The sequence below is a fragment of the Crocodylus porosus genome, unplaced genomic scaffold, assembly GCF_001723895.1.
Source record: "Crocodylus porosus isolate Cpor-Errol unplaced genomic scaffold, CroPor_comp1, whole genome shotgun sequence".
Lineage (NCBI taxonomy): Eukaryota > Metazoa > Chordata > Crocodylia > Crocodylidae > Crocodylus > Crocodylus porosus.
This window is the reverse complement of record NW_017728886.1, coordinates 214,258,814-214,283,721: the sequence shown is the minus strand read 5'-3', so window position 1 is coordinate 214,283,721 and position 24,908 is coordinate 214,258,814. Positions and strand designations below refer to the sequence as shown.

The window sequence follows — 24,908 nt, the reverse complement described above, 5'->3', positions numbered from 1 at the left end:
TTGGAGCCTGAGTGGCTCGTCTAGAGGCGTGGCCGGGCTCCTGCTGCTGAGCGCACTCTGGGGAAGGCATGGAGGGCAAGTACCCCCTGGACTTGTGCATGGGATAGAGGTGGGCTGCTGCTGCAGGCTGGGCCTCTGTGCCCCACTGCCTCAGGAGCCACACAACACCATGTGCCTACCGCCACCAGACTACATTGTGTCCCTTTCCTGCACAGCGGTGGCTCATATATGGCATCACGTGGCTCCTGAGGCAGCAGCAGTGGAGCACAGAGCCTGTCCGTCTCCACCCTGTGCACGAATCCAGGGGTCACGTTACTGCCAATGCCTCCCCCAGGATATGCACAGCAGCAGAAGCCCCACCCCGTACCCCTGGATGAACTGCCCAGGCTCCAACCATCCCAAGACCTATCCCAGGGCCCCATTCACCCGAGCACCTGCCCTACTCCTTCCCGCACGGTGGGGGTCTTGATCTGCTCTCCACCATGCCCCTTCCCCTTCACAGACTTGCCTGCTGTGGTGTGCTGTGCTCCATGAGGCTTGAGGCGTGGTGTAGGGGAGGATTTGGAGCCATGCAGTTAGCTCCTAAGGCTTAAGGTACCCTGTGGCAGCACAGTTATAGTGAGGTCCAGCAAGGGGCTTGCGGACCAGTGAGGCCCAATAGGGGGTCTGGGGAATAGTGGGGACCAGTAGGGTGCCAGGGAACCCTGGCAGGGGTTCAGTCAGACTGGGACCATGCAAAGGCCCATGAGCAGCCTCTCTATTTATTATATTTCCATCAAGGAGTGGCAGGTGAGAAGCGGGTCACCCTGTGGGCAGAGCAAGGCACTGTTGCAGAGCCACTAGGAGGTGTCACAGCCACCTCTGGGACCCTGACATGCTACGAGGTGCCATAACTACATGCGTAGTCCATTCTCTAGCTGTAGCTTCTGAACTACAGTTCTACTACCCAGTAGCCAGACCAGGGTTAAAACTAATTTTGACCCTGAAGGGTCTCCTCTGCCCCTCCCTCCTGGGCTGAGAGAGAACCACACTACATAACATGCTTCAGTTGCAATGCAGAAAATCAGTTTCCCTACATTCCAATTTTGATGGGCTGTTTTGGAGGAAAAAGGCTCATGAGGTATGCAAGTAAAGTATGGTACCTATATCACTTCCAATTAATGTATCTACTTAGAAGAAAAGCTCTTTGTTGTGGTAATATTTGGCTTATCACTTCTCAGCCTCTTGCAGGATCAGATCAAATATATTAGGCTTATAGTGAGGTATTGACTTGCTTGGGACAGGAGTTTTATTCCAGATAAAGACAGAATGGGGCAGAGCTTCCTGGGGTGAAGGTTTGTACATTCTTATACAAATGAGTTGTGTGATAGGAAAAAGAGTTCTCTACAGAGTGAGAGCATCACAGAAATCCAAAGTTTTCATATCTACTTCACTGACCCCAATCCTTATGTCATTTTGTGCACTTTACATGTGCTCTGGGGGGTGGGGAAGCAGCACTTTAATTAGAGCAGCTCCAAAAGCCGTTCTTATTGAAGTGCCACCGCATCTCATGTATTGGCAACCCCACGCTTAAAAAAAGCAATGTGGCACTTGAACTAATGCTCATTCAACAAGCTTTAGTTCAAGCACCCCTGCTGCCATTTTCAGTTCAGGGACGCTGATACACGAGACACAAGAAGCTCCTGGAGAGTGGTAATTAGAGCATAATGGAGCAGCCTCCACATTCATGTACAAGCACCCTTTGGGTACCACTGATTTGAATTTGACCATCAACTGAGGACCAGCCAACTATTAAAACAAAGACTGGATTTTTTGTCTGCTGACAGGGTTTGAAAGACTTCAGAAAGAATTGAGATTTTGGCATTCTTTGCGAGTTCTAAAAAGTCCAGATGACATACCACTACACACTATTACACAAAACAGACTGGGAAATCACCGAAAGCAGAGCAGAGGGAATATGTGTTTATGTGCATGAATTAAAGTGCAAGTCTTATACTGGTACATTTTATTTAAAAAATGTGTAAGAGTAACAAAGCAAGAAAGCACATATAAGGAACAGAGTAGATTTATTGTGTAAATAGTTGCTGTTTAAAGTTTTTCATAGAATTCCAAATTATCTAACCTTAATGTATACTTAAATATTAAGTGCAGTGTAGTGCTGTGCAGAGATAATACCCATGTTAGGGTATGTTAGCTACCAGAAGCAATATTAACATAGCATTCTACCCAGGCTAATCCACTATTCTCCTTAAACAGCCAATTCACCCAAGTGCCGAAGCAAACATTGCTTCCAGTACCCAAGCTAGTTAACTCACAGGTAGCTCAGGTATAACAACTTTCACATGACACTACATTGCAGTGCATATAGACACACTAAATGTATCTAAGGGGAGAGATCTGTAGAGTACTCTTCTTGAAGTTGCCTGGGAATTATTAATTGGGGCTGGTTGGGAATTTGCTTTAGCAAAGCATTTATTCTATGGGAAAACATTGGTTTCTTGAAACTGATAGCACAAGTGTCACTTCTGATGAATTCCCAGTTTTAGAAAATATAGTGAATTACTAGAAAGCCTCTTTCATAAATCTGAAAAGATCTTGTTTTCTATTCTAACGTAGCTTCAAATTGAAGTTAATCTACTGTGAAAAAGTAAAAAATTAAATTGGAAAAATCAAAATCAAGTTAAGTTAAATGGGCAAAACTGTTTGATTTGATATGATTTGGGGGTGGGGGTGAAGGGGCCTTCAATTTTTTAGATTGATTTTCCCCCCCATTTCTAGAAAGGAAAAAATGTTCAAATCCTGAAGTTCTCATGGAACAGGAAAAATGTTTTCCATTCATTTATATTATTAACATCTGATTTTCATGGGTTTACATACAATCAACCTGAGGCTTAAGTCTATAAAATGGTTCTGGAAAGTCCTAAAAAGACAGAGAGCTGATCCAAGGTTTGGAAAAGGGAGTATAAAAGACTGTTATTCTGCTTACTCTCCTCCTAACTATAATTAAACTATACTCAATCTGTGCACAGAAAAACTATCAATTTTTTTACTGAGCATTTTACTGAGATTCGGGTATATGTTAATAACAAAAGGCACACCCCTAGCACAATAGCAACCCCTTGCACTTCCTAAGCCGCCAAGTTGTAAATCCCCATATTAAAGCATAAAAAAGAGTCTAGAACTTTCCTATAAAACCATGGTAAGTGTTTGTTAATATGTACAAGTTGTATTTTTCCTTTGTCTCATACTGGGCACGTCTACACATCACTATACAGCCACATTGCTATGGCACTGTGCTTTAGTACTTCCTTTCTGAGTACTAAAGCATGGCACAGTAACTATCTGTACTGAGCCTGCATATGGCACACAGTTAATTTTGCCACTGTCACCATAGCAGCACATGAAAATGGGGCAGAACACCACCATGGTGACATAGCTGCTGATCACAGGTAGATCTGTATGATCGCTGCTATGTCATCGTAACATGCTGTACAGCAACACAGTGTGTTGCTACGTTGCCGTAGGGTGATGTGTAGATACATCCACTGAGTAACAACTGAACTTAGCTGACACATTAATAAAGTAATTCAGCTTCAAGCAGGCACCTAGTAAAGAAAAAGTAGATCACACAACTAAAATTTAGAAGGAATAAGAGACTGAAAACAGGGTCTTATAATGGAAAGTATCAGACAGCTTGAACTGAACACAACACTACCAACTCTCTATATAAAGACACACACAAGAAAGCTGAAAACATAAACAAAATAGTTAAAGTTTGAGCTCACATATTGTATTTACCATTCATCTTCTTTAAGTTATGTTCTACAATGGAATACTGTTTTTTTCTTTGGGAATAAATCTTTCAAAAACATGTGGCACTAGTGAGATGTTACTGTAAGAAATCTGTCTAGCCATAGATATTATACCAGTCTTATGACAGTTTTCTTGAGTAACTTATTAAAAACATACTTTATTTTTCAGAAAAAGAAAATATTGGTTTTTTTAGGTTTCAGAGCTGGACAATTTTGTGACACTTTTCAGTTGCACCCCCCCCCACACACACACGTTTTACAGTGGTTTGTCAGTAAGCACATTCTTCAAATAAATTCAGCTATTTCAATAATTTCCATGTTATCATCATCCTAATCATGGAAGTGCTGTTTAGATGGATAAGCTGAAGTTATCCAAAGAGCAGTAATTTCAAATCCTAGAAATACAGAAAAAATAGTGTTGGAAGGGACCTCAGGAGGTCATCTAGTCCAGCCCCCTGCTCAAACAAGGACCCTCCCCAACTATATAATTCCAGCCAAAGCTTGGTCTACCCAGGTCTTAAAAACCTCCAAGGATGGAGAGATTCCACAACCTCTCTGAGTAATCTGTTCCAGTGCATTACTCCAAATGAGAAAGATTATCCTAGTATCTAACATAAACTTCCCTTGCTGCAACTTGAGACCATTGCTCCTTGTTCTGTCATCTGCCACCAGAACAGTCTAGCTCCATCCTCTATGCAACCACTCCTCAGGTAGTTGAAGGGTGCTATTAAATCCCCCCTCACTATTCTCTTCTCCAGACTAAATGGGCACATATACACATGCAGGGAGGCTGCTCTGATGCACTGTAATTAATTGAGTCTGCTGGAGCATGATAATTACCGTGCTCTAGCAGAACCCAGTGTCACGTGCATCAGCATCCCCATGCTGAAAAATGGAGGGGGGGATACTTTAACTAAAGCTCAAATGACGCTTTAGGCACTTTAATTAAAGTCTCCCACTCCCCACAATCCTGGAGCACATGTGTAAATACCTAACAAGCTCAGTTCCCTCAGCCTCTCCTCAGAAGTCAAGTTTCCCAGGCCCTTACCCATTTTCATTGCCCTCTGCTGGACTCTCCAATTTGTCTACATTCTTTCTATGCATTAATCTGCAGAATGTCTCCTCCCCTTAACCAGAAGGATAGAGGAAAACACCATTTGAGCACCTGTCCCCTTCACCCTTGCACCCGGAGCTCTGTAGTCACCTTTGATCTGCTCAGGGTCACCCCTAGCAGTATCAGTGGTGTCCACATGGATGATCAGCATGGGACAGTAGTCAGAAAGCCAGGGGAGAGCCTTCCATGACATCTTGGATATGGGCTCTGGGCAAGCAGCACACCTGAGACAATAGGTCAGGCTGGCAGATGGATGCCTGTCCCCCACAGAGGGGTATCTCCAACCACCATCACCTGTTGCTTCCTCTTGGTGGCAGTGATCTCCATCCTCCCAACTTTAGCAATGCCTGGTCTGGCCTCCTCCACCAATGCAACATGTTCCTCCTTCTGTTGCCAGGGCTCCATATTTGTTCTCCGTGCAAACTGCTGCAGGTGGAGATAAAGATTTCTGCTTGCTGCCAGAAGTCACAAGCTTCCAGCTTCCACTTTTCTGGGTTCTGTGTCCTTTTCTTTCTCTAGTGCTGCCTTTTACAGTCCGTCTTCCAGTCCTGGAGGTCTCAGTGAATCACGGAAGTCCTCAAGATGGAGGATGCCACCTCCTCCTGCAGCTCTCTTGCCTGCTCCCTGAGGGACATATGAGGAGGCACTGCTCACATCGCAGGCAGTCCCCCATCTGGCTGTCCATGGAAGGAACCTACAAGCTAGTCTTCACAGTGCCAAACAAGGACCTGGGTGGAAGCCTTGATAACGAGTGGCCCTCCCTTGTCAGACACAAAGCAGAGGCAGTGGCAATGGCTCTGGCATTGTGATGCCCTCCAGCCAGTTCTCTGGGTCTCTTAATCTGCTGCCTCTCTCTTGCTGCCTTTCTTTCAAGCACATCTTCCCTAGCAAGCTCCCCTGTAAGTTGGCCTGTCTTCTGCTTCTTGGTTCTAAAAGGTTCCCTTTTCCCTGCTTCCTCTCACCAAGCTTACAATTAAGGAAGGTGAGAGAGAATTTCCAGGAAAACTGCCTAGTGAACTCCCACTTGGGACTCTACTAGTTAAAGTGTTCAAACAAGAAAGGCTAGACAGTAATAGTTAAATAGCTGGAAGACAGCTAAAGAGAGGGGGAGTATAACTAATAACACATTTGCAAAAACCTTGGAACCATAAATGCTCAAATGTTTTGGCTTATCTAAGATTTTTAAATACCCTAATAGCACTTGTAATTACCTTACTGATTTTTTTTCCAATAAAGTTTGTAGCCTGTCCCCAGGGCCCAAGTGTAGTAGACTTAGAGAACTTTAAATGCAAGTCTAAGCTTTGCTTGCCAGCTTCATCTTTTCCATTTTACCAGGGTCATTTCTTCTGCAAATGGACAATCCTTTAACAACTGTTATACTTTGCATGCCTGGTATTACACTACATAGACACCTAAATGTAATTTGGCTACTAACCCTCATATTTATTACACTTTGATGACCCTGAACACTCATACACCACTATAAACCTTAAAGCTCCAATTAATTACTACCATAGCTAGCAAAAAGCTATTTCATTCCCTATGCTTTTTCACTCTATTTTCTCTCAAACATACATTACTTAATAATTCCCTCCCAGTACCTTTATGTGTTTATCAGGCTTTTGGCTCACTTCTTACACAAGTCATAGAAAATATGCTGGTAGAGGCTGTCAAGTACTATCTCTTGATTTTAATGCATTTCTCTGGTTTCAGTTATTGTCACAAAGGAGAATCAAGACATATAATGATCTTTAGTTCTGGGCTGGCTCTAGTCTTCTGCTATTCCTCATATTAATACTTTAGCTTGTGTTTTGACGAGTACTAGTTATCCAATTCTTACAAAAAAAACAAACCATTGCAACATACTTTTGCTCGGCTTACAAAGTCTCCTAGCATTTCAGCTAGTCTAACACAAGCATGTTAGGGTGTCTCTTAGGACTTTGTTTTGGGTGTAATTTTCCACAATAAATATCTGTGCTTTCTATTTACATTTACTTTCTGTTGCTAAGGACTTAGTTATTGCTTTTGCTAAAGATATCGTCTTTTGTTGTATACTTATCCTTCCCTGGAAAGCCGGGTATGAACAAACTGCCACTGAGTAGAACAGAGTGTATTGTGGACAATTTTATTTAATTCATATACCCAGAATGGAACATTTGATTATTTAAGATCTTCAGAACAGAGGCTGAATTTTACTATATTTTGTAACCCAGAAAGCACAAAGGGGGCTTGATTTTGACTGGTGCCTCTAAGCAGCAATATAAAAATACAAGAATTATTATTACTAAATTAGATCCCAGGACTCCTAACTTTTAATTCACTATTTGAAAGGGGCTTTCACAATTTCATTACAACATGTTGTGAAATTGTGGGTGAGATTTTTACTTCGCTTTCTTTTCAAAAGAGGCTGTCAAAATCATAAGACCCAAAACACTGGTGAGAGTTTTTGTACTGTTTTGAAGACACTGTCTTCTTCAGTCTTCTTATCTCTCCCTGCTTTATGCCAATTATCACTGCCTCCAGCAAAATGGACTGTCTTTTGTTCAGTATTTGAATAGCACCTAGCACAATGGAGTCTCAGTCTTTAACTGTGGCTTCTAACAAGTACAGTTAGACCCGTTAATATAACTCTTTCTTTGAAACTCCAAAGCAGTGGTGTAAGATGATAAACCCATGATTTGTTTTCATTTTTAATGAAAGCACATCAAAACTATAACCACAGATCTAGGCCTAACCACCAAATTTGAGTTCAGAGCTTGAATCTACTAATGGAATCTAAGCACTGAATCAGAGACCCAAAGTTACAGTTAAGTAAAGTCCAGTACAGAAGAAGAGCTGCCTTGTTTTCAAGATACTGGCCTGGTTCTGCCAATGAGTTCCTGCATCCTTCGGTTTTAACTAGTGTATTGTATATAGTAAGAAATACACACAACTGCTAAGTCTCTTCACGGGAAGCCTTCAACATTACCAAACTCCAATACCTTGAATTTTGTGGTTTCCTACTGTCTCACAAAAGACTAGGCTAAAAAGTCTCCCATTGAAGGAGGGCTCAACGTTAACTAAGGTAAGGAGCTCTTTTCCTATCTGCAGCTATGAGACATCCAGACTAAGTTTAAGATTTGGTAACCGGGACAAAAGTGTTTCAGCAAAGTGCAGTCTCAAGTGAGATTATTTAGTTTTTTTTTAAATTTCCAAGGCTTATTAGGACTGGGCCTAACAGTAATTCTGAAAAGCAGGAAGTCAAGCTTGCGAACAGCTGTTCAAGTCAGTCATATTCAGATCCAAGAGTTGGTCTATGAAGTCAAACAAATAAACAAAAGAATACAAATCAGGCATTTTGAAATGAATTCCCTGTAAGACCAATAATAAATGTGTTGATTTATTAAATGAAAAAATATTCTATGCATTAAATCAAAACATAAAAGTGAAGAACCTACATGGAAACTAGTTAAAGAAGTCTGCCCTTTCAAAAGGCTCAATACATTTAGAAACTTTATTTTAAAAGTAACCATAGATGCTCAAATCTAGATCCTTTAATAAAAATGGGTATTTTAATAGCTACTAAGTATCCATCTCTCTCATCTTTTCTCCAGAAGAGCTGGAGGTACTCAGTATCTCTGAAGATCTAACCACTTTTCAGGAGGTGCTTAAATGTGGATTGTGTCTAATGCAATACTCAAGCATGAAACTGTTGGCCACAATACAATTCTAGTAAAAGACTAAACAATTAGGAGGTTTGTAGTGTATCAGCAATAATTAGAGTGGGGAAAAAGATATAGGTGGAAATAATCTGGAAGGTGAAACCTTCTGGATGGCCACTACTTGATAAGCATATTAGTTAATGTTCCTCATGCCTTTGTGATTCCAAAGGCCAATTATTTGAGTTCTCAGCTTCACATCTGCTTTGATGCACCAGTGGAATTGTTCCAGCTTTTGTAAAATGCTGGTTGGTTGAATACATTTCCTGCTCATAACTATCCCAGCATCTTTCCGACAGTGGTATCCTTGTACCAGCTATGTTTGTATTTTTATCAACTATATGGTAATAGGCTATAGTGGGATGATTCAGGGAACATCTAATTAGTTTGAGGCCAAACTCATTGAAGACTCCAAGTTTTAAGAATCAAAATATGTGATTGAATCATCTGTGGAACCAAGCTTTCATTTGTTCATTTTGTGCTGTTGAATGTTTGTTACTTTCCACATTACCACTTATATTCCAAACTTAAAATAAGGCTTATTTTCTAAAATGTTCATATTTAATGAGCTACAGTTAACAACAATTTTATTAATTGTCTTGAGATCTTTATAATTAATGCTCCCAAGCAAATTTGTTTCATATTTGTACTGTGCTGCCAGGAAATTGAAATGTAATAATTGATTTTCTTTTGTTAACTTGTTATAATCAGTAGGATAAAATTATTCTTGGTGTAGTCCAGGAATGCTACATTTTAGTATTTGGCACAATTAATTATGAAGACAGTCTCACTCTCCATTTCTTTGCCTATTATCTTACTAAAAAGGACTACATTTTATTTCCTAATAAAGTACAGCAGCATACAATATCATGATATACTGTTGTGGTCTTACTTGTCACAGAATGGAATAACAGGATTTAAAACTTCTGCTTTGTGCAATTAATCCAAGCAACACCCCCCAACCCAAAAAACAAAAACAAAAAAACCCAAAAGCAAACAGTTGCTGGAGAATTCAAGTTACTTCTAAACACTATGCATAATGCTAGCCTTAAAATTCATTATTTATGCATCTCATTAGTGTATGCTGCAAGTTATTGTTCCCGATTCCCCTTTCATTTCTTCTAATATCATGCCCCTGACTCCTCCTCAGGGTCTGCAAGAAGAAAAGGGCCGCATAGAAACCAAACAATAAATACTTTGTTTTACCTGACATTTTAATTAAGAGTAGATTTTCTGCATTAGATTTTTATGGTATGAAGACTATATTCCATTAGTGTTTCTTGGTACTTGTTGGTGAGATCATAAACCATAAATATGTAACAATCATTTAAAGTTTACATAAGACTCAACATTTACTAAACATATAGTTAAAATCACTCATTTTATTGCCTACAACAAAAATAGCAATACAACTCCGCAGTTTCCACTAATCTCAGTGCACTCTTAAGTTGCAAGTGACTGACTTCACAGATGTGTGTGTATGACATATGCCCTAGGGTATAGTTGGTACCATACTTCTCAAATAACTCTCAAGAGGATCTTTTTATTTCTTCCTCCTTTAAGGAGAAATATGGTCATCTTAAGTTTAATACAATTTTAATATATTTACTGATATATATTATTCTTAGGGCTTGTCTATTATTTAGTAACCAACAGAGTTATATTAGTATTAGATTCTAAGATGAGTCAAAAACAGAAATGAGAAAAAAAGTTTTGATTTAACTGTTCATTTTTGCTGTATTTTTAGTGACAGTTATATTAATTTTTAGCAAAAAAGTAATGATGATTATTTCATCTGGTAAGTTAATCTGTTTCCTATAGTCCACAGGTACCATGTCTGAAAATGTATAACAGACAAGACACCCCCATAGACCTTTGTCAGATAGTCAGAAAATTACAGAGATGTAGATCAAAAGATTAACAGCCAACAAAAGATTCCTTTCTATTATAAATTTATGCATATGTTTCTATTCTGGTTTAAATGTCCCAAACAAAGGTATTTCCACTACTTCCACTATCTGTGAAAAGTAGTCTGACCCAAAAAAGATCTAAGGATATGCAATTCAATATTGAAGGATGACGCCAATTTACAGATACATCTTCTTGCATCAAGAAAGTAGGCATTTGTTTCTTTTTGTTGGAAAGATATGAAAAAAATAGAAAGGAGACAACATTGCACAAATTTATGGAAAAAAGCCAACAAATAAAGTATCCAATAGTACTATCCCAGCAAAGAATATGAATGAAAAATGTTAGTTTCATATAAAGAAATAACACATTTTCACTCATAATGCCAAACTTCTGGTAAGAATCACAATGTTAAAACAAACCACAGTTATTTGTATATTGTATCTGAATCTTCCATGTTCAGATGTTTAGAAATTAAAATGCCTTGTTGCCAAACAGTATACACCCAAGAAGCAGTATAGGCAAACAAAATCCCACTTGACTGAGGTCACTTGCTATTCTTGAGGGCACCTTCCCTCTTAAAAGAATTATATGCTATTTTATTTAGAATGTAATAACATTATTTAACAAGAAAGTGTCCTGTGAGAGTTTAAAAATAGTTACTTTTAAAGCAGCTCTTCATGCAACACAGCCAAATTCCTGGGTCCCTAACTCCACGTGATAACTGAAGAATTAGTTTTCCACACTTTTTCAAGTCAAACCCAGCCAGAGGTGTATCATTTTGGAGCTGTATTTAAAAATATTTGCCCTGTCATTATTTTAGGTTACTGTTTTCATATAAATAAAACAAAAGTGAAATGATACAAGAGAAGTGGTGCAGGCTTCTACCCTGGGGGTGTTTAAGAGGAGGTTAGATGCACATCTTGCTGGGGTCATTTGACCCCAGTACTCTTTCCTGCCATGGCAGGGGGTCGGACTAGATGATCTGCTCAGGTCCCTTCTGACCCTAGGAACTATGAAACTATGATACATTCCTCTCTGGTACAGTAAATGAGCAAAATATGAAGTAGACTATTGAATGGGATCCCTGTAGATGCATAGCTTTAAAAATACGAGTGGCCTAAGAAAAACATTATCTATGCATGTGGTCACATAGAGCTCAAGGAAGTTAGAAGACTGAGATTTTATTTTTAAAAGTAAGAAGCACAGTTATTTGGCAGAGCTACAAACTCTGGCAGGGAAGCTATTCTAAGATCCTGCCCCCTGTTCTTTTCCTCCTTGGCTTGCCCCCGAATAGCAAGTTAGACTGTTCTAATTAAAACTTACCAAAAAAAAAAAAAAAAAGAGAGAGAAAGAGAGAGAGAGAGCCAGGCATAATAAATACATAGGAAACTACATCGTGAAGCCGACAAGAATTTTCAAAATGCTGAAGCCAATGGAAATGTTCATAATCAAGAGTGCTGTTCAAATCATCATTTCCTTTTCATCTTGATCCAAAGCTGTTTTCATTCTTAAAGTTGGAACTGTATAAATTTGGGAGAGAGCAACTTAAGGCCAGCTTGCCCAGAATCAGTGATATTCCAGGAAAGCAAGGAGGCCAGCTTTAAAAACAGCATGTAGAAGCATCATTTACAAACAAGACAGGGCAGCTGCAAATATCAGAGAGTCTAGGTTTAAAAGTGGTTAAAAGAAGAGGCATTAGTGGGCAATACCAACTATATACAACCTTTGCGCACACTGAACTACCATCCCTGACAAAGATTTCTGGAGTGTCAATATATACAGGCCAAAATTAAGAACTCACACCAGCCATTAGCTGATCAGTGCTGTTGCCACTAAAAAGTCCAGGGGTTTTCAACTGGAAGCAGGATCACATCCTGCCCCATGTTTTGATGCTTAGTTTTTTCCAGTTCATATACAATCACAAATGCTTAATTCTTGCTCTCCAGTGATGACAGAAACTTGCTCAACTTAACCACTGGGCAAACGTGGGTAATTTTGTGGTTTTTTAAAGCAAAGTGTCTCCTCACCAGGCAGGTTACCCCCATCCCCACACCTGTCCTGCTTTGCTAATGTTCTTCCTCTTCTAAACCAACCCTGGCAGGTCTTCAGCACGACAGGATAGGATTATTGACTGAAATCTTTCTCTTGGGTGTCCTCTTAGTTGCAAGGTCTTGATGACTATTTATTTGCTAAGGGATATTTCTTCCACCTGACAGTATACACACATCCTTCTTGTAAAAAAAAAATCTCAGAAGTGACATTTTTAGCACTTGCGTAGAAACTCAAGTTGGTCCCATCAGCAATGAGTTAAAATGTCTATGAAATGGTAAATATACTATTTATTTATATCTTAATCATTATGTAACTTGATTTGAATAAAGTCCAAGAGCTACTATAAATATGGGCAGTACCTACATAAGACATAAACATAGGTTGCCTGTATTCATGCAATTAAATATTTGTCTACGCTAAGGAATGAAATAGTTTATATAAAAACATGCAACATGCATATAAACAGTCATTTATACAAAACTATACAAAACGGCAGTATGCCGCACCTCTGTAGTGGTGAAGACATTTAAGACTTGTGCCATGTTATAGTTTTGCTGCTAGGATAGAAAGGGTTTTTAAAGGACTAAGGGGGATTAGAGCACTAGATCTCTTTGAAGAGATTCTGCATTTTATATCATCAGGTTTCCACAAGCAGCTGAGTGCACTGGAAATCAAGGATGCGCCTTTATTTTCGAGCAGCATCCAAAGCAGAGGGCAGGGTGGCAGAGCATGCCACTCTATCCCTGCTGAGGGCTTTGAAGGAAGACAAATACAAATACATTCTTGCTACATTATAGTCTCTCCAGTGCATCCATCGAGGAGAGAGAGTCCTATGGATGTAGGACGGCTCCCAACATTCAGCCTGTTCTCAAAACAGTGGGGAGGCTGGAACGGGAAGGGCTTTTCCAGCGCCCCTTTCTACACGGCGCACTTGTGTGCGCACCTTGGCCAAGGAAGCTCCCGGGGACGGGACTCAGGAATTACAGCTTAAGTCAGATCCGTGCACTCTAAGTCCGCTTGGAGCCAGATGGCCGCTGCCACCTCCGTGGCAACTAGTATCCGTGTAGGAAGCAGGGATGATTCAGTCTTACAAGAGGCTCTCATGCAAGAGAAATGCCCCTTGTGCTTACCTCGTTCCGGCAGCAAACAGCCAGGCTGGCGCCGCACAAAGGGCTGAGGGATTCCCTGCTCCTCCAGGGGCTGCTCCCCGGTTTCCTCCTGCAAACGAGCTGTTGCCAGAGCCGCGGCGCGGGGACCGCTTTGTCCGGGGGCTGCCCCTGCCCTACGGGCTCGACCCCGACTCAGCCTCCCCGCGGGCTGCAGGGGGCCGGGGGAGGAAGAAGAAGGGGAAAGCCATCCTCGGGGAGGGACATCAGGGCGGCGGTCGCCGGACGAGCGAGAAGGCAAAGCTCCCCCAGCTCTCTCTCATGTAATCTCCCGGCGGTCGCATGTGATGTGGCGGCGGCGGCTGCTGGCGGCGGGTGTCGCCGCGTGTCTGCGGATGTGCGCGCCGCGGAGATGGGGAGGCGGCGGGCGGGAGCTCGGCTCGGCGCGGAGCTAGCGGCGGGGACGGCCGGGCACCCGCCTGCCAGCCCCGTGTGCGCGGCTCCGGGCCTCCCCCGCGCACACCCGCGCTGCCATTTCCTCCCTCCGCGCGGCAGGGCGCGTCCGTGCACAGACCGCGCCAGGAGCGCGCGAGGTGGCCCCGCCGCCTCACACGCACCTGCACCCGCGCACACCTACCATTCACTCCTGCCTTCCTCTGCTCAACTCCTGGAGGGGTGCGTACACCTCCCCCCAACCCTTCACTTCCCGGTGAGATAATACACGCACCCGCACCCCTTTCCCTCCGCTTCCCAGTGAAATAACACACACTCCCCTTCCCAGTGAGATTTCACACAGACAAATACATACTCCCCTTCACTTCCTGGTGAGATAAAACACATTCTCACTCTAACAGATAAGGACTTGAGAAATCCCTACTGGAACGACAACCTCCACAGTGTCCCCGACTTGTGAAAAAGCTGCAAGCCCTGCCAGGCAGGTGCAACCCAGGGTGCACTTGTATTAGGGACAGCTTCATGCGCTTGCCCTGGGTGTCTTTTACCCTCGTGCCTTATTCCTTTTCACCGTTGTTGTCAAGTTGGGATCGTGTGGCAAAGTGCCTTAGTGTGATTCTCACGGCCTCTTTTTTTTCCTCCTAAAAGTATGTCATTTTTCTTCCTTTGTTTTTTAACAGGAACTTGTTCATCATTCCGGAGAGTGTGAGGAAATCTCTCACACGTATTCCCTTCTGTTTTGGATGTTGCATTAGAAAGCAAGTCCTCATTTCAGTGTGTCCTTTCTTGTGCTGGTTGCGTAATAGTCAAGTCTCTAGGTTTGCCCTCCCTGTGGTTTGTTTCCCAGATTCCACCTCTCATTTATGACTCGGCCCATCATCAGATTCTGCCTTAGTTCCATACCTTTCCCTGTCAAGATGTACAATAAATTACCTACCACACAAAGGTTTCTTTCAAGCATCCATGGCTCCCCGACTCCTTGCTGGTTTTGATCATTTTTTCCCTCAATGCATGACTTATTTTTTGATGAGGCAGGCCATGATTTTGAAGCCTGCAAGCATTTATAGGACCTTATGTTTTCATCTGCTTTTAGTTTCTTTAAGTCACAAAAAACTAAAAAAACAACAACAACAATCTCACCCTCTCAAACATACCTACCCAATAAGACTCTACACACAGGGCAAGTGACCAGCATGAATATAGAAGAATTGTACTTTTACACTGTTTTAGTATAGCTTCCAGATGTAGAAACTATTCTTGAGTGAGAGTGAGTTCACTCTACTTTGGAAGTGGAGGAATCATTCCAGAATATTTGCTCCATAATAAAAAGTAACTTTTATTTTAGAACATGGCATCTAATGGAGGAGGTTGTATCCATACGGAGTTCATTTTAGTTTTAATATGCTCCCTCCCCTTGCCAAGTGAGGGCTTGTCATACATACCAGAGACAGATAAGAAAAGTCATCCAGGCCCATTGGGAAACCTTCGTCTACTGAACACACAGAGAAATCATCTGCACAATGGAAGAATGAGAGAAAAACAGAGCTTTATCAGATGCACTTCACCTAGGATATATGAAGGTAAATATTGCTTCAGTAGGAGAATCCTTTCCCCAACAAGCTTCTTGCTGCAGCACTCTTTCTTGTCCATTCACTTACACTCTTTTAGTTACTTACTAGGCCTTTCTCCCTTCCTCTTAAGATTTTTAAATTGCACCCAGCTAGACCATTCCTTACTAGTGAAAGCTTCCCTTATTCCTCTATTCATCTCCCCCCTCAGCCCCAGGTGTAGGGGAAGGAAACAAAAAGCTGTTTGGTTAAGTTATGATTGAGTTTATTCCCAGGTTACCTTCCATAAAAGGCACAACAAGATTCTGGCCATGGTACAAGAAGCAGCAACAGAGATGATACAGTCAGGTTTTAACTGACTGCTTTATTATAGGAGTTAGACAGTTTATCTAGCGGTAGAAGAAATGACTAGCCATTTGCTTTCTCCAAGGCACAAAAAAGAGCAGGTACAGAGCCACACCTGAAGAGTGCAGAAGTTCTAGGTAAGGACTAACTTCCTGAAAGATTTGGGGAGCTAGAGTTTACCTTTTTCCCTATGAAAACTCCAGGAAATCCCAAACTATTGGAGATGAACATTGTGAGGGACTAGCTGAGCAGGTAACTTTCCTCCCCATCTAGCAAAAGAGAGATTGAAAAGAAACAACATGCTTGCTCATGATTAGGCCCATCCTTTTTCATTCCCTCCCCCATCCACACAAATCTGATATCAGAGAAGAACTCAGTATGGATGATATAAGAGTTTTCTTTCATACATTCATATAGGCCTCACATTGTGGGCAGCAAAGCAATGCATTTTACAGGCACTTCAGCTACTCTAAGCCAGCAACCTCTGAGATAAATTCAACAAGTAGCAGGATCAAGATAGAGAGTTAACACACACCATCCCAAAGTATCCATCTTAACTACTGGTACTCAAATGGAAAATACAAAACACCAGGCAGCTTTTTGCCAAACTCAAAAAACACTGTAAGGAAACCTATCTCAGTTCAAGATAAACTAGTTCTTCAGACATATTAATTTATCAATTTTGATCTTGATTAAGCAGTATCTAAAGTAAAGAATAACTTCTTTTCTCCCAGGGACTTCCATTTCTTTTTACTGGCTTCTGCTCTCTCAGACACAACAGATGTCTAGCTCCTTCTTCCAGCAGCTGGATTCACTACAGGGGCTACTTTTTCATCAAGCTGCCCCATCAGGTGTTCTTAAATGTCTCCAATTAGGAGGAGTTAACCCTTCCATGACTTGCACAGGATGAGGGCTCTGTCACCGATTCCTGAAACCTATTTTGTAAAGGTGCTGTGGCTTAGTACATTGTTGTATTCAGGGTTGATAATTGTTACGTATTTTTTCTCAGCTCTAACTGTAAAACCTTACAACGTTAGATATCCTAACAGACACTTGCCGGACTGTAGATTGCATGCAGTCGGGTTAGCATATAGTCCTCAGACTCCCACCTGGCCACTGCTGCCCTTATTGCTCTGGCTGCAACATTAGTTGGGGTCTAGGGTGGCACCGTCTCTTCTCCAGCTTCTGCTGCATGCTCTTTCTCCTGCAGGCAGGGTGAGGCAGTACTAGCTGCAGTGCTAGGGGAACTGACAGGCTGGTGGAGTTGGGGAGCTGAAGGTAAAGCAGGAGTTAAAGCAGGTAAAAGGTAAAGCAGGAGTTCTGTACATTGTGCAGTACTAGGGTTACAGAGGGAGGTGAAGATGCCTGTGTGTCCTGTAGCCTTCAAAGCTGTGGCCTCTGCTGGTGTTGCAAGCAGCCCTTTGCTGCTTAGCTGGAGAGCCCTGAACTAGAACACAGTTAAAAAGGATGAATAGTTGACAAATATGCCCTTGTCAAGTGAACTATAATTTGGTTTGTTTTGACTGTTTATATGAATATGTTCCTTAATCCTTTCTGTTTTCTGGGCTGAGCTGGGTGAAAAAGCTGAAAGTTTTGTTAAAGCAGAAATATTTTGCATAAATTACAACTCACAAATAGGAAATCCCTCTGATATGGACATATATGCACATTAGTAATATTCATAAAAAAACATGGTTGCCCAAGTTGACATATTAGCCTGCTTTGTTACTAGTGGAAGGACACGGTATTTGCCCAGGGCATTGTATTTTTAATTACAGTGTTTAAGCAAACATACATACAGACTTATATACAATTGTCTTATTTATGATATTCTAATAGATGCATTCTGTTGCCTCAGAATGCTTCTAAGCAGGCACAGTTCAGTAAAACTAAGGTACAAAGTATTCCTCTCGCTATTATTAAGGAATAGTATTAGAAAGGATAGTAAAGAACAGCAGTATTACTTTAGTGAGAACCTAATCTTTTGTAAGGGTTTATGGTTACTTTATACTTTGATATAACTGGTTTAAATGTTTTGTTAGCTGGAAGCATATTTTTTCTGCTTGTTGAAAGATGTTATATAAAGTTACTTGTAGCTCCTTCAGTGCTTTAGCTGGATCCTAGATCCAAATATTTTTGAGGCAAGAAATAACACTTCTTATGGGAATACAGCCTTTAGTCCATACTCCTCTGACTAAGACTAATGGGCAAGCTATGCTTTAAAATGTCTCCTGTTACTGCTCTCCAGAGGCATGATGGTCCCATACAACAGTCTAATCAAGTGTATAGCCTCTAACCCTTGTTTTTATCCTAGGGTGGTAGTTTATAGAACAGCCATCTTACTGGACTCAGTATAGGGATAATTAAATAAAATAATGGCTTGTGGCATACAAGAGGTTAAACTGGATCAGCAACATAGTGAATGGGCTGGATCTGGCCTATGAAGCTGTAGCAGTTTGCCTGTGTTGATACACACAGTGAGCCTGAGCAAGGAAGAGCTGCACCAGGGCCAGGGAGCTGGTAGCTATGTCAGCACTCTGCTGCTGCTTCTCTCAGCCTCTTCTCCCCAGTTTACTTTCCCCAAGGCTGTGGTGGGAGCAGCTTCCAGATGGTGAGGAAGTGCACTGGGGCCAGTTTTTGGGGGGGCGGGGAGAGGGGAGAAGCAGCAGCATTGTAGACATTGGCAATGCATAGGGTGTGCATGCAGGTGCATCCCCCTGACTGTGGTGGTGCATCCCCTATGAGAAGGCACTGTTGACAGTGTTGGCAGCACTTGCAGGCTGTTGCCATTTGCCACCCCTCCCCTTAATGCCAACAGCACCAGCGGCATCTGCATGTGGTCAGCTATTGCCACTATTGCCAACAGTGTTGGCAGCATCTGCAGGTGGTCTCTGACCCCTGGTCAGTGCTCACCACCCCCTCCCTACCACTGCCAACAGTGCCGGCAGTGTCTGTGGGAGCTCCACACTTACCGCCGCTGCGCTTCCACCACTGCCAATGCCACCATGGACCACCAGCTGCTGGGGGACATGCATTGTTCATGATTGTGGAAGCAGTTTCCAGCTGCCTGGCCTTGCCCCAGTGTAACTCCCCTCCTGCTAGAAGCGCAGTTGCTCTGCAGAGGTGGTACTGGGGCTGGCTGAAACAGTAGTGGCACAGGGACAGCTTCCAGTTACATGGCTTTGGTGGAGGCTAAGGAAAAGCCCCCTGTCACTGCCACTCCACTAAAGCCACCTAGTCCATGCCAAACTGGACCTGGATCATTTCAGTTCGGCTTGAAGAGATTGCTGGCCTTTGGACTAGACAGTTTTATGGTCTCTTCTGGCTTTAAAATTAAAGTATGGATGCAAAAGATAGCACATTGTCTTCTCCAAGTTACAGGAAACAGAACTTGGAAATTTTAAATTCTCACAAGGTTAATTCTGCTATGTCAAATATGATATGTTGATAGATGTAATTAAAACGTTCCTGCCCCAATAACTTATGCATATGTAACACCCACACAAACTTGGGTTATAGATGACAAAGTGTATGCTTTTGGCTGTTGTGTGTGCGTGCATGTGGACAAGATCACCCCTGTTGATCTGACCATATGCTCTGCACATGGAAATGTGGAGCCTTGTATCTAGGTGTAACAGATCACCCTCCCCAGTGCCATCTTCCCTGGTAATCTGCACCTTGTGTGGGGCACCCATGGAGGCTTCCTTGAAGTTCTTATGTCCCTCCCTCTACTCGCCTGCCACATCTTGATGGAAATTATGATGATAATGTTCTTGCAAACGGGAGACTGCCTACTGTATTTTGTATATTGGGGACTTTCGCCTATGCAGGCCTGACACCTGTCTTTCTCTAGCTAGGCCTCCCCATCTAAACCCACCAAACAGGGTTTGACTCCGAGGCTCTAGCCTTTTCCGGCATCTTGAGACTCATGGCCCTCTTTCCTGCTCCAATCTGGAGCCTGGCTCCCCTGGCCTAGAGGCCTGGCCACTGGCCCCACAGCCAGGGGGTTGCAAGTTTCAAAGCCAGGGGATGACCCTGAACTCACACTCTTCCAGTCCAAAGAAGAAAAAAATAAAATAAAATTGCATCCCAGGTGCACCAGACCTCCCTGGCTTTTTTAAGATTGTGCCTTCAGGAACCAGGGTCAGTGCACCCCAAAATCCTGAGCCCCCACTGGCACCAGGGTCTATGTACCCCCAAAAACCACACCCTTGCTAGCACCAGGGCCCCTACTCCATAGTGGGCCCCCAAAAATGAGGCCTCCTCCTTCCCCTATGCATGCCTTCCCACCTTGGCTGCTGACTCCCCACTATTGCTCTGTCCAGGGTTTTTATAGTCCTGGCCTGCCCCTTCTGGTCAGCTGACTAGCTGGCCTGGTTCAGCATTTACCAGTACTCTGTGCCCAGAAAGTTCTGGCCTTAAGGGGTGGACCTGTCTTTGGGTGACAGGGCTAGAGTTCTCTGTTACACTGGCAAAAAATGTAAAATCCTCTGGCCTGATTGGCCAGGGGGGAGCGAAGGCTTTTCAGGCAGACTGGTTAAGAGAAAGACTGCAGTGTGGCACTCTGTAACTGGACAAAGCCAGGGTGATGTCATGCAGAGGGATATACAATGAGCTAGGCTGATTTGAGGAGGAGGAGAAGCTGCTAGGGACTGCTGAAGTGTGAAGTCTCCTCCAAGGGAAAAGGAATTTGCAGATCGTGAAAGGGGAAACTGAAGTAGAGGAGAGAGGGAGAATTCTCCCAGTATCTGGGAACTCCGCTCGCTTCCTTCCCCCCCACCTTTTCTGAGGTTTTAAGGGATTAATACTGGGGAGGAGAGTATTGGTTTCTTGGGTTGGGTGGCCAGGAATTAGATCTGGTAGTTTTAAACATGGTTGAAATCTAGGAGTATCTAATCCTGCCAGCTTTGGGCTGGGGTTGAGGTTTGCAACTTTCTGCTCCCAGTGGAGCTGTTTGACCCAAACTACCTGCAGCCCAGGCCTAGTGGGTAAGCCTGGCTTTTCCTCTTGGATAAGCACCTCGTTGAGCTAGTTTGAGCTCTTTAACCTCCTGCCCATGGCAGGGGACCAGACTTGATGATCTTATAGCTCCCTTCCCATCCATTGACTCTGACTTGTTGTTTGTTTTGATGGTCCTTTGCTCCAGCTAAGCTGTGTGGTTGGGCCAGCTGTAGCCAGTAATCAGCCTGGCTCCCTTTTGAAGTTGTCCTGCAGTTTTCATTTGAGCAGGCCACTTGACCCAAGGAGCAGCTAATAGGATTTTCCCTATGAGAGTGCGGGCCCTCCTCTCCAGCCCATTGTTGAAGGGCAGGTATAGGGGGTTCAGGCCCCCCTAACTCTCCAAGTCCCAGGCTGCCTGGGTATGGGTGAAGCCTCCACCAAAAGGGTGCCACCTATAGACTTTGCTACCTTTGTGATCTTACCTGCTTTGAAAGTGTAAAATGTAAAATATTTAAGCCCTTTGAGTAAAGGACCATGCAAGTACACATATAGAGTAGAGCTCCAAGTGGAGAAGTGCAGGGCTTCTGACTTTTATAGCAAGATCTATGCTTTTTTAAAATTAAGTTGAAGTCTGAATTAGAATTACAGCAGTGAAAGTTGCAGGAATGTTTCTTCCAAGGAGTAGCTGTAGATAGGACTGACTGTCCTAGAACTTGTGGTCTACTAAACAGACTGCCTAGGAGCCCAACCAAGAACTTTTGGAGTCCCAAGAGTCCCAGCTGTTTACCAGGCTCCCTGGTAGCAGAGAGTCCCGGTTCCAGCTAGAATTCCAGATTTCCTTTCTGTGGCGTGGGAGCCAAGCCAGACAGTACTGTAGTTCCCAGACTTTCGGGCATCTGGCCATGTGGCAGAGGGCCTGGACATTTTGGAACAGCTCATTTTCTCCAAAACTCTAGACCCTGGAAGTTCCGGGTTTCCAGCCTGCCACAAATCCAACAGAAACATGCCTTGGTCTAGATTAATTTGCCAAAACAGAGTATATTTCAAACTTAAACATGTTGGTCCTAGTGTAGCAGCAGTTTTACCTGATGAAATTGAAACTTTGTTGTTCTAGAGATGAGAACATGGAGCAATGGCTTCAAGTTAGTAAGGTAGCTTTAGACTGGATATAAGGAAAAAATTATTTGTTGTTAGAACAGTGAAGCAATGGAATAGACTTTTGAGAAGTTGTAGAATTTTCATTTTTACTGGTGCTCAAGAAGAAGTTGGACAAACATTAGTCAGGGATTGTCTAGGTGTAATGCCTATGCTCTGCAATGGGTATTGCCCATGTTTCTGGGCCTCGCATAGTGTCAGGAAGGAATTTTTTTCTGCAGCCTGTTGCTACATGTCGGGGGTTATTTGTTTGTTTAGGAAGCATTGGGTGTTGACCATAGCCAAAGCTGCAGATTTTGACTGGGTTGCATCAGTGCTCCTGCTGCGACTTAAACCCAGAGGTTCTTGGCTAGAGTGTCTTGTTCCTCCACTCAGGGTCATACCAATTGCCATATTTGAGCTTAGGAACAAGTTTAACCCCACGTAAAATTGGTGCTGATTGTGGGGGGGTTTGCCTTCTTCTGCATTGGGTGAAGGGAGCATGGCCCTGTGCCTTGAATCACTCAAGTGTATTTTAATAACCCTTGCAGCAGCAGAACATTGGCCGTCATTGTCCCCCTGCCTTCCTGTGGCAGGTTAGGGTGTTGTGCCTTGTGGATGTGTCAGGGTTGACTGTGTAGTTTTTAGGGGTGCACTGATAGAAATTTCCTTGGGCGACACCAATAGCTGATAATTCACCAGGCATATTGGCTGATACTGATCCAATAACCAATTTACACGAGCACAGCCCGGCACCATAGAGAGCAGTGCCCTGCAGGTAGTCTATGGAGATGAAGGGGTATGGGGGGAGGGAAGGGGCATGGGGGTGGCAGATTGAGGCTCCCATGGTGATGGATGGAGAGGGGCAGGGGTTGCGGGTGAGGCAATGCCCAACCTAGGCACTGAATAGGATGTTGGGATGGAGATTGGGATGGAGCCGTGGGAGGCTCATCCAGGGGATCGGTGTCCTGGCACTTAAAAATGGTAGCAACAACACTTGAACTGAAGCTTGGCAAATGAGCTTTATTTCAAGTACTGCTGCCACCATTTTTAAGGGCAGGGATGCTTTTAGAAGCAAAGCCAAGTGGGGCAAGGGTGGATGTGAACTGCAGGCTTGGAGCTGCCTGCTCTGCTGTCTTTTGCCCTGGGAGCCATGCATCCCCAGCCCTCTCAGTGGCTGTAGATACAACTTGCTGCCCGCACTGCCACCAGGTGGGTAGGGGGCACGTGGCCAGCATGCAGCTCCCAGGGCAAAAGGTAGCAGGGCAGAGAGCCCTGAGCCCACATTGGGCAGCCCACCTCTGTCTTGTGCACAAATCTGGGGGTGACATGCCCCCCAGTGCCTCTCCCAGTGGGTGCACGCAGTGGCGGGGAGCCACCCCTTCCCTGACCCTTCCCCCTGCCCCCTGGACAAGACACCCATGGCTCCATCCTGTTTCCTGCCCTGGGATCCCATTCAGCTCCCTGTCTGGGCAGTTCTCCTAGCCACTGCCTCACTCCCTCCCTCACTATGGGGGCCTTGATCTGTCCCCCCACATGACCCTTCCCCCCACATGACCCTCCGTCCCCCTCCACAAACTTACCTACAGCTCTTCATGCTGTTGGGCTGCATTCCTGGCCACATACAGCTGTGTGCATGCATGTGGCATCTGGGGGCCCCAGCCAGAATTAGTAATTGGTACATTATTGGTGACACTGCCCCAAAAAAGCCAATAGCTGATAATATTAATTTTCCTTTTATCAGTGCTGATTTAATATGGCACCGATATATCAGTGCACCTCTAGTAGTTTCAACTAAAAGTTAGGCAATGGATTTATATAGGATGGTTAAGATGGAAATAATCCTGACTCTGGTTGGGGTGGGGGGAGGAGGAGGGTTGGACTAGACCCCTAAAGGTCCCTTCCAATCCTACTCTTCTATGGTTCTGTTTCATCAGACCTTTCTGACTAGTACTATATGGAAGGCATTTATTATATTTATGGGTATCTTTTGATAGAATATGTAATTTATAAATATACTACTGGGATACTGAGAATAAACTATTGGGATGAACAAATTCAAGACCCTTCTACCTAAATACATGTCACTGTTCTGCTTTTTTCCATGGAAGATAGTGACTTTATAGGGTTTGATTAATATTACTGGGTGCTGTTAAAGTCGAGGAGACCTACCTTTGTTAAATTTACAAACCCATTTCTTAGGCTTTTCTGCAATATATCGAATCTCAGTCAGCATGTTACATACCTAATCACTATTCAAATAGTTCCAGTGACACTTCTGTACTTGTTGTAGCTGTTCTGGACATTCTTATACATTAGGAAAAATGACATTGTGTTTAAGAAACCTTTTCTTGGAGTAGAAAGAATATAAACACACAGGGTTGATAGTCAGCTGGAACACCTTTCCTATTGACTCCATTTTTTTAAAGTCTTTTTATTTAAAGTATGAACTTGCTAGTTAAAAGGCAACATTGGTCATTAGATGCTACACAGTTAATATACAGAACCATATTATTTTATCACTTTGGAACAAAAACTACTATGAACTTAAATAATCGTTTAAAATCTATAGTTGGTGGAGATTACCTACTCACAAAATGTATTTTCTATCCTTACCATAGGATGAAAGTCTTTCTCCCCAGGCTGGACAAGCAAATATATTTAATTGCCCTGATTCCACATTGTACCCTGAGTTGGGCATTATTGAAAAGCCAGCTAATATGGGTGTAAAATTCTACTGAAATGGCAGTGTTTGCATTTACTTTGCACAGATA

At 43.2% G+C, this 24,908-nt stretch overlaps 1 protein-coding gene across 1 annotated transcript in view; it reads right to left on the bottom strand.

The window, feature by feature from the left end:
* The window catches only part of KCNB2 (potassium voltage-gated channel subfamily B member 2), a 323,166-nt gene extending 308,960 nt beyond the window's left edge, over window positions 1-14,206 (bottom strand). The window contains exon 1 of the mRNA XM_019549199.1: window positions 13,718-14,206. The gene's annotated coding sequence lies outside the window, so the exon portion shown is untranslated. The remainder of the gene's footprint in view (window positions 1-13,717) is intronic.
* Between the last annotated feature and the right edge of the window lie 10,702 nt (window positions 14,207-24,908).